Below are 13,571 nucleotides of genomic sequence, written 5' to 3'. Positions count from 1 at the left end.
CATTACCAGGGAGTCACACACATGCATCATTAGGGAGTCACACACATGCATCATTACCAGGGAGTCACACACATGCATCATTACCAGGGAGTCACACACATGCATCATTACCAAGGAGTCACACACCTGCATCATTATCAGGGAGTCACACACATGCATCATTATCAGGGAGTCACACACATGCATCATTACCAGGGAGTCACACACATGCATCATTAGGGAGTCACACACATGCATCATTACCAGGGAGTCACACACATGCATCATTACCAGGGAGTCACACACATGCATCATTACCAGGGAGTCACACACATGCATCATTACCAGGGAGTCACACACATGCATCATTACCAGGGAGACACACACATGCATCATTATCAGGGAGTCACACAGATGCATCATTATCAGGGAGTCACACACATGCATCATTACCAGGGAGTCACACACATGCATCATTACCAGGGAGACACACACATGCATCATTATCAGGGAGTCACACACATGCATCATTACCAGGGAGTCACACACATGCATCATTACCAGGGAGTCACACACATGCATCATTACCAGGGAGTCACACACATGCATCATTACCAGGGAGTCACACACATGCATCATTACCAGGGAGACACACACATGCATCATTATCAGGGAGTCACACAGATGCATCATTATCAGGGAGTCACACACATGCATCATTACCAGGGAGTCACACACATGCATCATTACCAGGGAGTCACACACATGCATCATTATCAGGGAGTCACATACATACTTATGGAGGCAGCATTCATTTCCATTTTTTAGCTTTTTTACTCTTTATTTCACCTGGTCATCCAGCCAGTAAAACAATTACAGTGTTAGCCTAAGTTCACATTGGGGTGCTTTGCAATGCGATTTGACGTGCCAAATCGCATGCCAAATTGGCGGCTATTGCTGGCAATGGCACCGTCTTAATCGGTGCGACGCTGACTATGCAGTGACGCATGCTCAAAAGTTGTACCAAGGGCAAACATTCCAGGGTATGTAAAGTTTATACCCAAATGACCAATAACCTTTGAAACTATATGCCTAAAGGACACAGATAAAGACCAAATCATGAAATGGGGCAGAAAAATGCATTTACATTTAAAAAATAAAGATGCCCAGTAGATATGTTTCTAGTAGTAAAGGTGAAAAGCTCGGGGGAAAGGCATCGCTGAACTTTCTGATTGTAACCTGGAGATATAACCCCCACCGACAGACCTCTTCTTCTTCTCAGCAGCTGCTGTGTTTGATCACCTGCACAGCACGTCCTCCAGCAGCTTAATCCCTGACAGTCACGCCACCGTTACTCACCTCACATTAACTGATTGGAATGGATTGATTTGTACCTTGAACACTGTGAACGGTGACATCATTCAAAGACACATGGCATAGGGTGAAACCTTTATAGAATTTGTTCCTCACATGACCTCCAATGCTCAGCATAGTGCTTGTTTCTCTGAAGACTGGAGAGAAAATGCAGAGGGGCTTAGCACACACATTATTTCTTGGTTCATTATGACCTGGACTGGAAATATAAAATATATATATATATATATATATATATATATATATATATATATATATATATATATATATATATACCGGGCTTTTTTTCTCACACAATAGGTGCAGGAACTCCCCCTTTCCGTGCCACCCCCTACCCACCTCCTACACTATTCTGTGGTTCCACCCCCTACCCAACACCCAGTGCTGCCCCTTTTAGAGAATACAGAACCAAGTAATAATTGTGGTACTAAGTAATTTGTATGGAATTAGTTAGACCCTTTTCACACTGAGGAGTTTTTCAGGTGGTACAGCGCTAAAAATAGCGCTGCTATACCGCCTGAAAAACGAGTGCACTGCATACTCAATGTGAAAGCCCCGAGGGCGTGTATACCGCTCCTTCACCGCTCCTTCCCATTTAAAACAATGGGAACCGCGGCAATACCGCCCGCAATGCGCCTCTGCAGTATTAACCCTTTATCGGCCGCTAGCGGGGGTTAATACCGCACAGTTTGCGGCCGAATCCCGCGGCAAATCCGACGGTATAGCGCCGCTATTTTTAGCGTCGCTATACCGCCACCGCGGCTCCCGCCCCAGTGTGAAAGGGGCCTAAATGATAACAAGAAAAGCAGTAAAACAGATCCCATGCAGCCAGCAACAATAGATCCCCCCAGCAACAATGGACCACTAGCAACAAAATACCCATCCCCCAGCAAAAAAAGATCCCCAGCAGCAATAACAGATCTCCCTGCAGCCTGCACCAGTAGACCCCCCCAGCAACAATGGATCACCGCAACAAAATACCCCCCTCCCCATAGATCCCTCCCAGCAACAACTGACCACCATAGATCCCTTCCAGCAACAACTGACCCCTCAGCAACATAATATCCACCCCTAGCAACAGTAGATCACCCACCAGCAACAATAGACCTTAGCAATAATAGACACCCCCAAAACCTGCAAAAATAGATTCCATCCAGTGACAATAAATCCCCCCAGCAGCTAGCATCAATAGACCCCTTGCCATTACATACATTCAGTGCTAGAGGTGCCGGAACTGCGTTCCCTCGCGTTCCTGCTGAAAAAAAAGCCATGTATGTATGTATGTATGTATGTATGTATGTATGTATGTATATATATATATATATATATATATAAAACAAATTTAAGTTCAAGGGTAACTCCACTTTCGTGGGGAAAAAATAGCAAAGAAAAAATAATATAGTAATTGCAATTATGACACAAGTCATATTGTAATTGAATGTTATTAAAAAATTACTTTCCTTATCAATCTGCAGCTCTGTAATTTTCTGCAATATGGCTACCATTGGGTGTTCTGTACACAGAATTTGTACAGAATGCCCCCCCAAACATAATTTCCTGCTTGTGTGATTGGCTCGCCAATTTTCCCAGAAGTCTGCAATAGGATACAAGTCAGATTTTAGGTATCCCCTGCTAAAAAAAATGTCATGTTTGATAAGATACTTCCAATAGGAAATCACGTCTAAAGGGATGCAAGCCCAGCAGCTTTCCTAATTAAAGCCCTGCAGGTGCACAGCTGATTGATAATCATGAAACCACTCCCATTAGACTCACTTTCCCACATGGATACAGACAAACACACAGGGATTTCTTCAGAATAAGTCAATTCACTGGGTATGTGTAAAGGTTTATAACTACTTTAAAGCTGAAGTTTATTATATTTTTATTTATTTTTTGGGTGGGTGTGGGGGATACAGCACCATGCACATCAGTTATATGTAGCGGTGTGTATCCCATTAACTTCAGGCAGCTGCTTCTGCTAAAAGCCTTCTGTGCTGTGCCTACTTTATAAGTGCCAGATACTGTTCTGAGTGGATGTCTTCCAGTGCTGGGAGAGATAGGTGCAGCCACTGCTACTAAGGAAAGCTGCACTGCTCACCTGCCCCCTACACAGAGTTCGTATTACTATTCTCACACAATGTTCTGTAGATTTAAGTGGAGAATTTGATTAAAAGGAACCTCCCTGTTCATTCACAGAATGGGATGAATTGTGGGAGAGCAATAATACATATTCTATGAATAGTAGAGACGACAAAGGGGTTCGGTTAAGTAGTGCAGCTTTTCTCAGTAGCAGCAGATGTGGTTAACTCTCACAGCTACAGACGCTCAGGACAATAACCAGGGGGCTCTGAAGGAGGCACAGCCAGGAAGATTTTTTAGCAGAAGCAGTTGCCTGCAGGTAATTGAATACAGAGCATTACACACAACTAATATGTATGGGGTGCTGTACAGGGCTAGTGCTAGACTATTTTGTGCCTAGGTAAGATCAGACACCCCTCCCCCTCAAAAAATAAAAAAAATAAAATAAAAACTTCCATTCCTCTAAAACAGGGGTGGCAAACTCAAATTCAGCAGGGACCGCATCAGCAGTATGGTTGCCCTCAAAGGGCCGGTTGTATAGGACTATGCATCTACTCTTTATTATCATAAATAATTGCGCTACGTACACAGTAGAGAAGTCAGGATTTCGCTACTTACACAGTGCATGGATCAGGATTTTGCTACATACACAGTGCAGGGTCAGGATTGCGCTACATACAGAGTGGGGGGGGGGTCGAGATTGCGCTACGTACACAGTGTATGGGTCAGAGTTGCGCTACGTACACAGTGCAGGGGTCAGGATTGTGCTACGTACAGAGTGCAGGGGTCAGGATTGCGCCCAAAAATTCCTCACAGCTGTACTCTCTCCTACCTTCCTACTTGGCTCAGCTCTGATACCTCCCTGTATAGGTGGCTCCCTCCCTTTGTATTGGGCTATAGTTAGTACAGCGTGGAGGGGTCAGGATTGCGCTTCGTACACAGTGCAGGGGTCAGGATTATGCTACGTACAGAGTGGAGGGGTCAGGATTGCGCTACGTATACAGTGCAGGGGTCAGGATTGCGCTACATACAGAGTGGAGGGGTCAAGATTGCGCTACGTACACAGTGCAGGGGTCAGGATTGTGCTACGTACACAGTGCAGGGGTCAGGATTGTGCTACGTACAGAGTGCAGGGGTCAGGATTGCGCCCAAAAATTCCTCACAGCTGTACTCTCTCCTACCTTCCTACTTGGCCCAGCTCTGATACCTCCCTGTATAGGTGGCTCCCTCCCTTTGTATTGGGCTATAGTTAGTACCTTCTTTTTTATTGGGCTATATATGGCACCATCCTTTTTTGGGGGGGATCTCTGTGTTTAGTATCAGTACTTTGCTATATGTTTTTTTCAACATAACTGCAAAATAGCAGCACACACTTCATTAACACAAGCCTCAGGACGCAGCCCGTTGGATGGGGGAAAAAACTGCCAACAAAGCTGCCAGCAATCTCTGCCACTATGCACAGTCAGTGCATGCAAAAAAGCCATCATCGCTAGCTGGAGGAACTGGGGAGGCGGGGTGGAGGTGGAGACAGGGCAGAGGCGGAGACAGAGCAGCATCGTAAGCTGAGACAGGGGTAGAGACAGAGCGGAGGCGGCGGTGGAGGCGGAAACAGGGGGGGAGGCAGAGACCAGAGCAGTATCGTAAGCTAAGATAGGGATGGAGACGTGGTGGTGGAGGCGGAGACATGGCGGAGGCGGAGACAGAGCGGCATAGTAAGCTGAGGTGAAGATGTTTAATCCTGTGCTCATGGAGACTGACCGGCCGCGCATGCGCTAATTTGCCGCGGGCCTTGTGTTTGCCACCCATGCTCTAAAATATATTTTTTATACTTCTATACGGTATAGAAAGGGTGCAAAATAGTCTAGCACTGGCCTTGTTTGTACCCCCCCCTGTGATGTGTGTTGTCTCTTCATTGAACTGATCTGAGTTGCGTTACTGGACACAGTAAACAGCGCATGGCTGGAGTACCTTGTCTGTCCATCCCTGTTCAGTCCCACCGTCCATCTCAGTACTTCCACGGTTACATCTGGCAGCTGAGTACTGTATGTCCACCTGCTTCCACAGCCTCCAGTTCTCTCACTTCAGGTGACTAACGGATTGGGAGAGGGCCCCCGCCAGGTGCAGCACATGTTCCAGCCGCCTCTCTACCCCACATCTGAACACCTCCGTCTTGGCTTGCAGTACCTTGCACGTTCCCCCATAGCGTTCATTCGCTCTCCTCCTCCGGTACATTCCTGCAGATGGCCACATTGACATCTCCACCCCGGGCTCCATGCTGGCAGGCAATGACAGGTGACTATCAGGGCTTTGGGCTGACTTCAGCTGCAGCGAGTGGTGATCACCATTGACCAGTGAGTGACCTTGTCTGGTACCACTCCACCAACTCAAGATGCAAAGTAATTCTCCTGCGCTCAGGTTTTTGGCTTCAGAAATTAGAAAAAAAATGTGAGTCCAACAACAAAAATGTTGATTTTGGCTCGGATGTTGGCTCAAACTTGTCTTAGGCCCCGTACACACGACCGGATCTATCCGCTGAAACTGGTCCGACGGACCAGTTTCAGGGGACAGATCCGGTCGTGTGTAGGCCAGAGCGGACAATTGTCTGGCGTATCGGACAGTTTCCAGCGGACAAAAATTTCTTAGCATGCTAGGAAATCTGTCCGCTGGAAACCTGTCCGTCGGACGTGTTCGGTCGTCTGTACAGACTCACCGGACACGTCCGACCGACCGCCATCCCTCGCATGCGTCGTACTGATTTGACGCATGCGTGGAAGCTTTAAACTTCAAGGCCGCCCACGTCGCCGTGTCATCGTCGCGGCGACGGCGTGGCCACGCCCCGCATTTTGTTTACGTGCGGATTTCTGTCTGATGGTGTGTACAACCATCAGACAGAAATCCGGCAGCCGGAGGCAGCAGATCTGTCCGCTGAAAACGGTCCGGCGGACCGTTTTCAGCGGACAGATCCAATGGTGTGTACGGGGCCTTACACACGGTCGCACAAATGTTATCAGCAATTCCGATCGCCAAGAACGCGGTCACTTACAACACGTACCACAGCACTATAAAAGGGAAGTTCAATACCAAGTGCGCCACTTCTTCAGTTAATCTTGTGTTAGTAGAAGTTTGGTGAGAGACGTTTCGCACTTATATGTCATCTGCTGATGTTCCCGATCTCTCTGAGTCCTGGACCAGATTGTGCTCCCTATTATATGGACTCCTCAAGCTACCAATTTTGTCTGTCAAATAGTTGATGTGTGCCCTGGGGTACAAAGGCTTCGCCAATTTCAACAGTTTATCCAGCGTTGCCTTCCTCTTTATTTTGTTTTGTTATTGGACAAATCCCCCCCCCAATCCTCCTTGCACAAACCCCCCTTCTCGCACAAATCCCCCCAATCCTCCTTGCACAAACCCCCCTTCTCGCACAAATCCCCCCAATCCTCCTTGCACAAACCCCCCTTCTCGCACAAATCTCCCCAATCCCCAATTCTTTCACAAATCCCCCTTCCTCGCATCATTCCCCCAATCCCCCCTCCTAGCACAAATCCCCCCTGCTAGCAAAATCCCCCCTCTCGCACAAATGCCCCCCAATCCCCTCTCCTCGCACAAATCCCCCTCCTCAAATGAATCCCCCCAATACATTCTCATCTGTCATGTCTGGAGTGATCCACGTCAGGGATGTGGAGGGCTCAACATGGGAGGCCGAGGGGGAAATAGCTAGCTGTACTGGTCGGAGCTGCTATCTGGTGATAGCAGACAATGGTAAGGGGGATCTGGGGAGGATGGGATAGGCCCGATACATATTCTTCTACATATTATTGGTAAAAAAAAATCGCAATAAGCGTTTATTGATTGATTTGCGCAAAAGTTATAGCAGCTACAAAATAGGGGGTAGTTTTATGGCATTTTTATTCATATTTTTATTTTTACTAGTAATGGCGGCGATCAGCGATTTTTATTGTGACTGTGACTTTATGGCGACCACATCGGACACCCGTTGGACGGGAAATTTAAAGGGACGTACAGGTACGCCAATGTGCCTACATTGTGTCGATGTACATCTGCGTGTGGCGGCTGGCAAGTGGTTAAACAAAATCCTTGATTTTACCATTCGCCATCCATTGCTGTATCTTAGTGCTGATTTCTTGCAGCCTCTCTGCAGCCATTTCCTTTTTACATAAATGCACTACAGTGACGGCTGCGTGGCATTTCTTAGGACTGGTTTCTTGCTGGTGACCACAATACTGACATAGCCCATGTGACAGGGTTATAATGCAGGAGAACAACTGGAGGCAGGGACAGAGCCGCCTCTAAAAGAAGTGCCTTAACAAGGACCTTCAGTATCACCAGGTATTATTTTAATGAAAGCTAAAGATGCAAAAATATTGAAGAATTGCTTTTGAATTGACATGAACATGTTTAATATGAGATTTAAGTTTATATATATATATATATATATATATATATATATATATATATATATATATATATATATATATATATATATATATATACAGGGCTTTTTTTCTCAGAAAATAGGTGCAGGAACTCAACCACGACCCGTTCAGATTTCACGAAAAGTAGAAGGGTCTTAAAGATGCATTAAATACCAGGATTGCATCACATACAGAGTGCAGAGTCCAGGGTGGGTTACACAAAGAGTGCAGAGCTGTCACTTGAGAAGAAAAGAAAAAAGAAAAAAGAAAAAAGAAAAAAGATGAGTTGCGCTAGGAGTCGCAACTTAATGCGAAAATAATATAAATAAATAAATGCATAAATGAATAAATGAATAAAGTGCTAGTGCAAAAAATAGCAAAAAAAAGGGATGATGCCCAAACAGTCATGGGAAAAACCTTTCGGAGTAATTACAACAATCTGCTATTTGGGACCAAACGCTCAAAAAACTTTGTTAGTCCATTAGAATTGCATACTAATCAATTGTTAGGCAGTCCAAAATGAGAGGGGAAATCAACAGCAGAACCCCAAAACATATGAATGTCCAAATAGATGGGCAAAAAACAGTTGCAGAGTAATAAAATGATCCAAATATTGAACAGCCTCTGGTCTCTGGTCAGAAGAAACATATATTCCCACCGAGAGGTAAGTAAGGGTGTGCTCTTACCAGATCCACGATCATAAAAAGCGTGTCGATCCACTCAGGTCATGGAGAAAACTCGGTCACAGCTGACAGGCAGAATATCCTCTCCAATGTGTTTAACGGCTCCACGTCCATCCGGCGAACCGGATGGACGTGGAGCTGTTACTTGTAAACACCGAAACCAGACTTCAGTGTTTACAAGTGATTGTGGTGAGCAGGCACCAAAGGGTCTGAGCCAGAGGTGGTGGAACTGAGTTCCCCCAAGTTCCCCCTGAAAAAAAGCCCTGTATATATATATATATATATATATATATATATATATATATATATATACCCTATATAGAAAAATATGAACGTATAGAATCTAGTCATTACAGCATCCATCACACGTTAGTCCAATGTAGATGTTAAAGCTGACATGTGGGAACTGCAGTCTTCACCTTGGCAGGTCAGATGCTGGAAAGGAGCCCAGGAATCACTCATGACTTTTGTAAAAGAATCAAATCTGCTTTTCCCAATGGTACGCTCCATTGTGACAGAGTCCCTTTCCACTAATAGAACATAGCTATTCAGAAAAGGGTTCATCTTAGCAGCTAGCTGGAAACACAAAGTAACATTGAGGCTGATCATTAACTGCTCCAGATTGAAGAAGTGTTCTTTCTTAGCACTTATTGTCAGAAGTCTCCTGTTGCTGCTTTCTGAGGGAAAAAAAGGAAAACTGCAGGGGGCTTTTATATTATATTGCCTTTTCGTCCTGAGTATTCATATTTTGCTTGCTGCATGAATTGACATGATTTAGCAAGCAACAAGTAGAACCGAACAAAAGAGTAGCACATTAAATGAAACATTCTGTAGAAAAGCTGAAGGTGCATTTGCGTATCATAAGTACTATCCACACTGTCTGCGTGCATGCTGTTCACCACAGAACAGATAACAACATTTACATAATAGGAAACACCACTGTGGACTGAATAATATTATTAATAATAATAATAATAATAATAATAACAAAGTAATAATAATAATAATAATAAAATAATAATAACAAAGTAATAATAATAATAATAATAATAATAATAATAATAACAACACTTATAATAAAAACAAAATACTACTGATAATGCTGCTGCTACTACTACTAATAACAGTATTACCAATATCTCTGCTAAAATGCTTGACTTTTTTTTCTTTTTGGAGCAGCAGACTTTCAGGTAGAGTAGGTTCAGTAGCAGTGTAAAATACAGGACACTAAGTTCAGGATTCCCTCCAGTGCTCAGTTTTTTTTTAGCTACATGCATGTATGGTCAGAGCAGGAGCAGCCCGTCTATTAAGGGTGCCGCCCCCTCTATCACGCCAGCGCCTATATGCAGAATGGATAGATTCATGCATTGCATGAATCTATCCATGGCCGCTGTGGCCACCCCCTATTCAGGCGTCCAGCCCCTTTTCAGACACCGGGCACCTAAATTACATCAGCGGGGGTGTTTTTTTGAAGCACCTGATTAGAGTCATAGGCTCTAATAGGCTTCAAAAAAGGTGGAGCCCACCCAGGTGTGTTAGAAAACACTGAATCGCCTCTCCGACAATCTGGAAGCGTGGGTCTAATACCTGTCACCTGATTGGCTGAAGGCACAGGCGATCCCATTGGATGCCTAGCAGTAGGGAAGAAGAGACGCATGGGAAACATGAAGGGCATAGGAGCAATTGCCCGACCCGCTACCCATCCCACAGTTCGCCGCTGTCACCCGCTGACTGACCCACCACCATGATAGGGTAAGTGCCAGTCAGACAGAGAGCGGGCGGGTCACAGTGAGGCTGCATTTGATGGGGCACAGTGGCTGCATTTTATGGGCACAGTGGCTGAATATGATGGGCACAGTGGCTGCATATTATGGGAACAGTGGATGCATTTGATGGGCACAGTGGCTGCATATGGAGGGCACAGTGGCTGCATATGATGGACACAGTGGCTGCATATGATGGACACAGTGGCTGCATATGCTGGACACAGTGGCTGCATTTGATGGGCACAGTGGCTGCATTTGATGGGCACAGTGGCTGCATTTGATGGGCACAGTGGCTGAAAATGATGGCACAGTGGCTACATTTGATGGGCACAGTGGCTGCATTTGATGGGCACAGTGGCTGCATATGATGGGCACAGTGGTTGTATTTCATGGGCACAGTGGTTGTATTTCATGGGCACAGTGGCTGCATATTATGGGCACAGTGGATGCATTTGATGGGCACAGTAGCTGCATATGGAGGGCACAGTGGCTGCATATGATGGACAAAGTGGCTGCATATGATGGGGCACAGTGGCTGCATTTGATGGGGCACAGTGGCTGCATTTGATTGAACAGTGGCTGCATTTGATGGGCACAGTGGCTGAAAATGATGGCACAGTGGTTACATTTGATGGGCACAGTGGCTGCATTTGATTGGCACAGTGGCTGCATTTGATGGCCCTGTGGCTGCATTTGATGGGCACAGTGGCTACATATGATGGGCACAGTGGCTGCATTTTATGGGCACATGGCTGCATTTTATGGGGCACAGTGGATGCAGTTGATGGCACAGTGGTTGCATTTGATGGGCACAGTGGCTGCATATTATGGGCACAGTGGCTGCATATTATGGGCACAGTGGATGCATTTGATTGGCACAGTGGCTGCATATGGAGGGCACAGTGGCTGCATATGATGGACACAGTGGTTGAATATGATGGGGTACAGTGGCTGCATATGAAGGGGCACAGTGGCTGCATTTGATGGGAACAGTGACTGCATATGATGGGCACAGTAGCTGCATTTGATGGGCACAGTGGCTGCATATTATGGACACATTGGATGCATTTGATGGGCACAATGGCTGCATTTGATGGGCACAATGGCTGCATGTGATGGACACAATGGCTGCATATGATGGGGCACAGTGTCTGCATTTGATGGGGCACAGTGTCTGCATTTGATGGGGCACAGTGCCTGCAATTGATGGGGCACAGTGGCTGCATTTGATGGGCACAGCGGCTGCATTTGATGGGCACAGTGGCTGCATTTGATGGGCACAGTGGCTGCAAATGATGGCAGAGTGGCTGCATTTGATCAGCACAGTGGCTGCATTTGATGGGCACAGTGGCTGCATTTGATGGGCACAGTGGCTGCATTTGATGGGCACAGTGGCTGCATTTGATGGGCACAGTGGCTGCAAATAATAGCACAGTGGCTGCATTTGATGGGAACAGTGGCTGCATTTGATGAGCAGTGGCACAGTGGCTGCATATGATGGGTACAGTGGCTGCAATTGATATTTGTTTTTTTCAGTATTTTGTCTGCACCCCTCAAAAATTTTGAGCACCAGTCGCCACTGGGTCAGATTCAGTTTTATTTTTTAGCATGTTTTAAGCATTGGACTATCATATGGACTTTAACAATTTCCCAGCTCACAGCAACTCAGTCCCAAACAATGTTGAAGCTACCACAGGATTTATTTAAATCAGGAGAGAACTTTATCACATACAAAATACTGATCTGTTCAGAGGAACTCTCCAAAATCTAACAAAATAATCTCTTGGGGAAAAAACAGTTAGGGCCAGATCCACGAAAGAATTACGCCGGCGTATCTCTTGATACGCCGCGTAATTTCAAATTTTGCGCGTCGTATCTTTGTTTTGTATCTGCAAAACAAGATACGACTGCATCTCGGATCCATCCGACAGGCGTACGTCTTAGTACGCCGTCGGATCTTATGTGCAATTTTTCGGCGGCCGCGTTGAATTGCGCGTTGAGTATGCAAATTAGCTTGTTACAGCGATCCACGAACATACGTCCGGCCGGCGCATTTTTTTACGTCGTTTGCGTTTGGCTTTTTCAGTATAGTTACCCCTGTTATTATGAGGCGTACTCAATGTTAAGTATGGCCGTCGTTCCCGCCTTGTATTTTGAATTTTTTACAACGTTTGCGTAAGTCGTTTGCGAATAGGGATTTGCGTAGAATGACGTCACCGTCTTAAACATTGGCTTGTTCCGGTTTCATTTCGAGCATGTGCACTGGGATATCCCCACGGACGGCCCATGCGCCGTTAAAAAAAAATGTTGTTTACGTTGAGGTCACAACGTATTTACATAAAACACGCCCCCATTACATCCATTTGAATTCCGCGCCCTTACGCCGCCAAAGATACACTACGCCGCCGTAACTTACGGCACAAATTCTTTGAGGATTCGAAAAAAAAATAAGTTATGGCGGCGTAGTGTATCTTAGATACGCTCCGCCTGGCGGAAAGATGCGCCGAGGTACATGGATCTGCCCCATAATGTGCAAATGCTACCTACAAACTATATTACATACGTATTTTATTTGACCCGTTAAGGGGAATACAGTTGAGTTTACCCTCACTGGGTAGACCCAGTCAGGGTCGTCTTAATAGCATCATGGGCCCCTGGGCAAAGAAATGCTCTGGGGCCCCTACAATGATGACAGTGCAGGTAAACAGACATCAAGTAGGTAGGAGGCAGACTGTCTCCCCTTTGCATCTATTACTCTCAGTGCCATCATGGGGCCCCCAGTTTTGGGGCAGCATGGGCTCAAGGACCAGCTGCTTTGGAGAAAGTGCAGGGGCCCCCCATGCAGCTGGGGCCCCTGGCCAGTACCCAGGTGTGCCCTCTCATTAAGACAGCCCTGGACCCAGTTACACATAACCCTGCTTCCTTTTTTATCATAGACATTGCACCACAATATAATCTTATATTGAATGTGAGACCAAACAAAAGCAATGCAAATAAATATAAAGAAGCTAGTGGTTTTATGTACAGGGTTAAAAAACAAAAGTGCAATATTGGATAGTTTACATATAAAAATATTACATTTAATGTGTGAGTTCCATTCAGAATAATAATTGTGAGCAGTGAAATCAGGACATAAACTGACAATCAATGTTAAAGCCTAAAAAGAACCATGAAAATAGAGCCAAAAAAAAAAAAAAAACAGGACAAAGAGAGGTAGTGAACAAAAAATACTAATACAATTAATAAAAATTATTATT

The sequence above is a fragment of the Rana temporaria genome, chromosome 1 (genome assembly GCF_905171775.1).
Source record: "Rana temporaria chromosome 1, aRanTem1.1, whole genome shotgun sequence".
NCBI lineage: Eukaryota > Metazoa > Chordata > Amphibia > Anura > Ranidae > Rana > Rana temporaria.
This window is presented reverse-complemented; position numbering follows the sequence as displayed.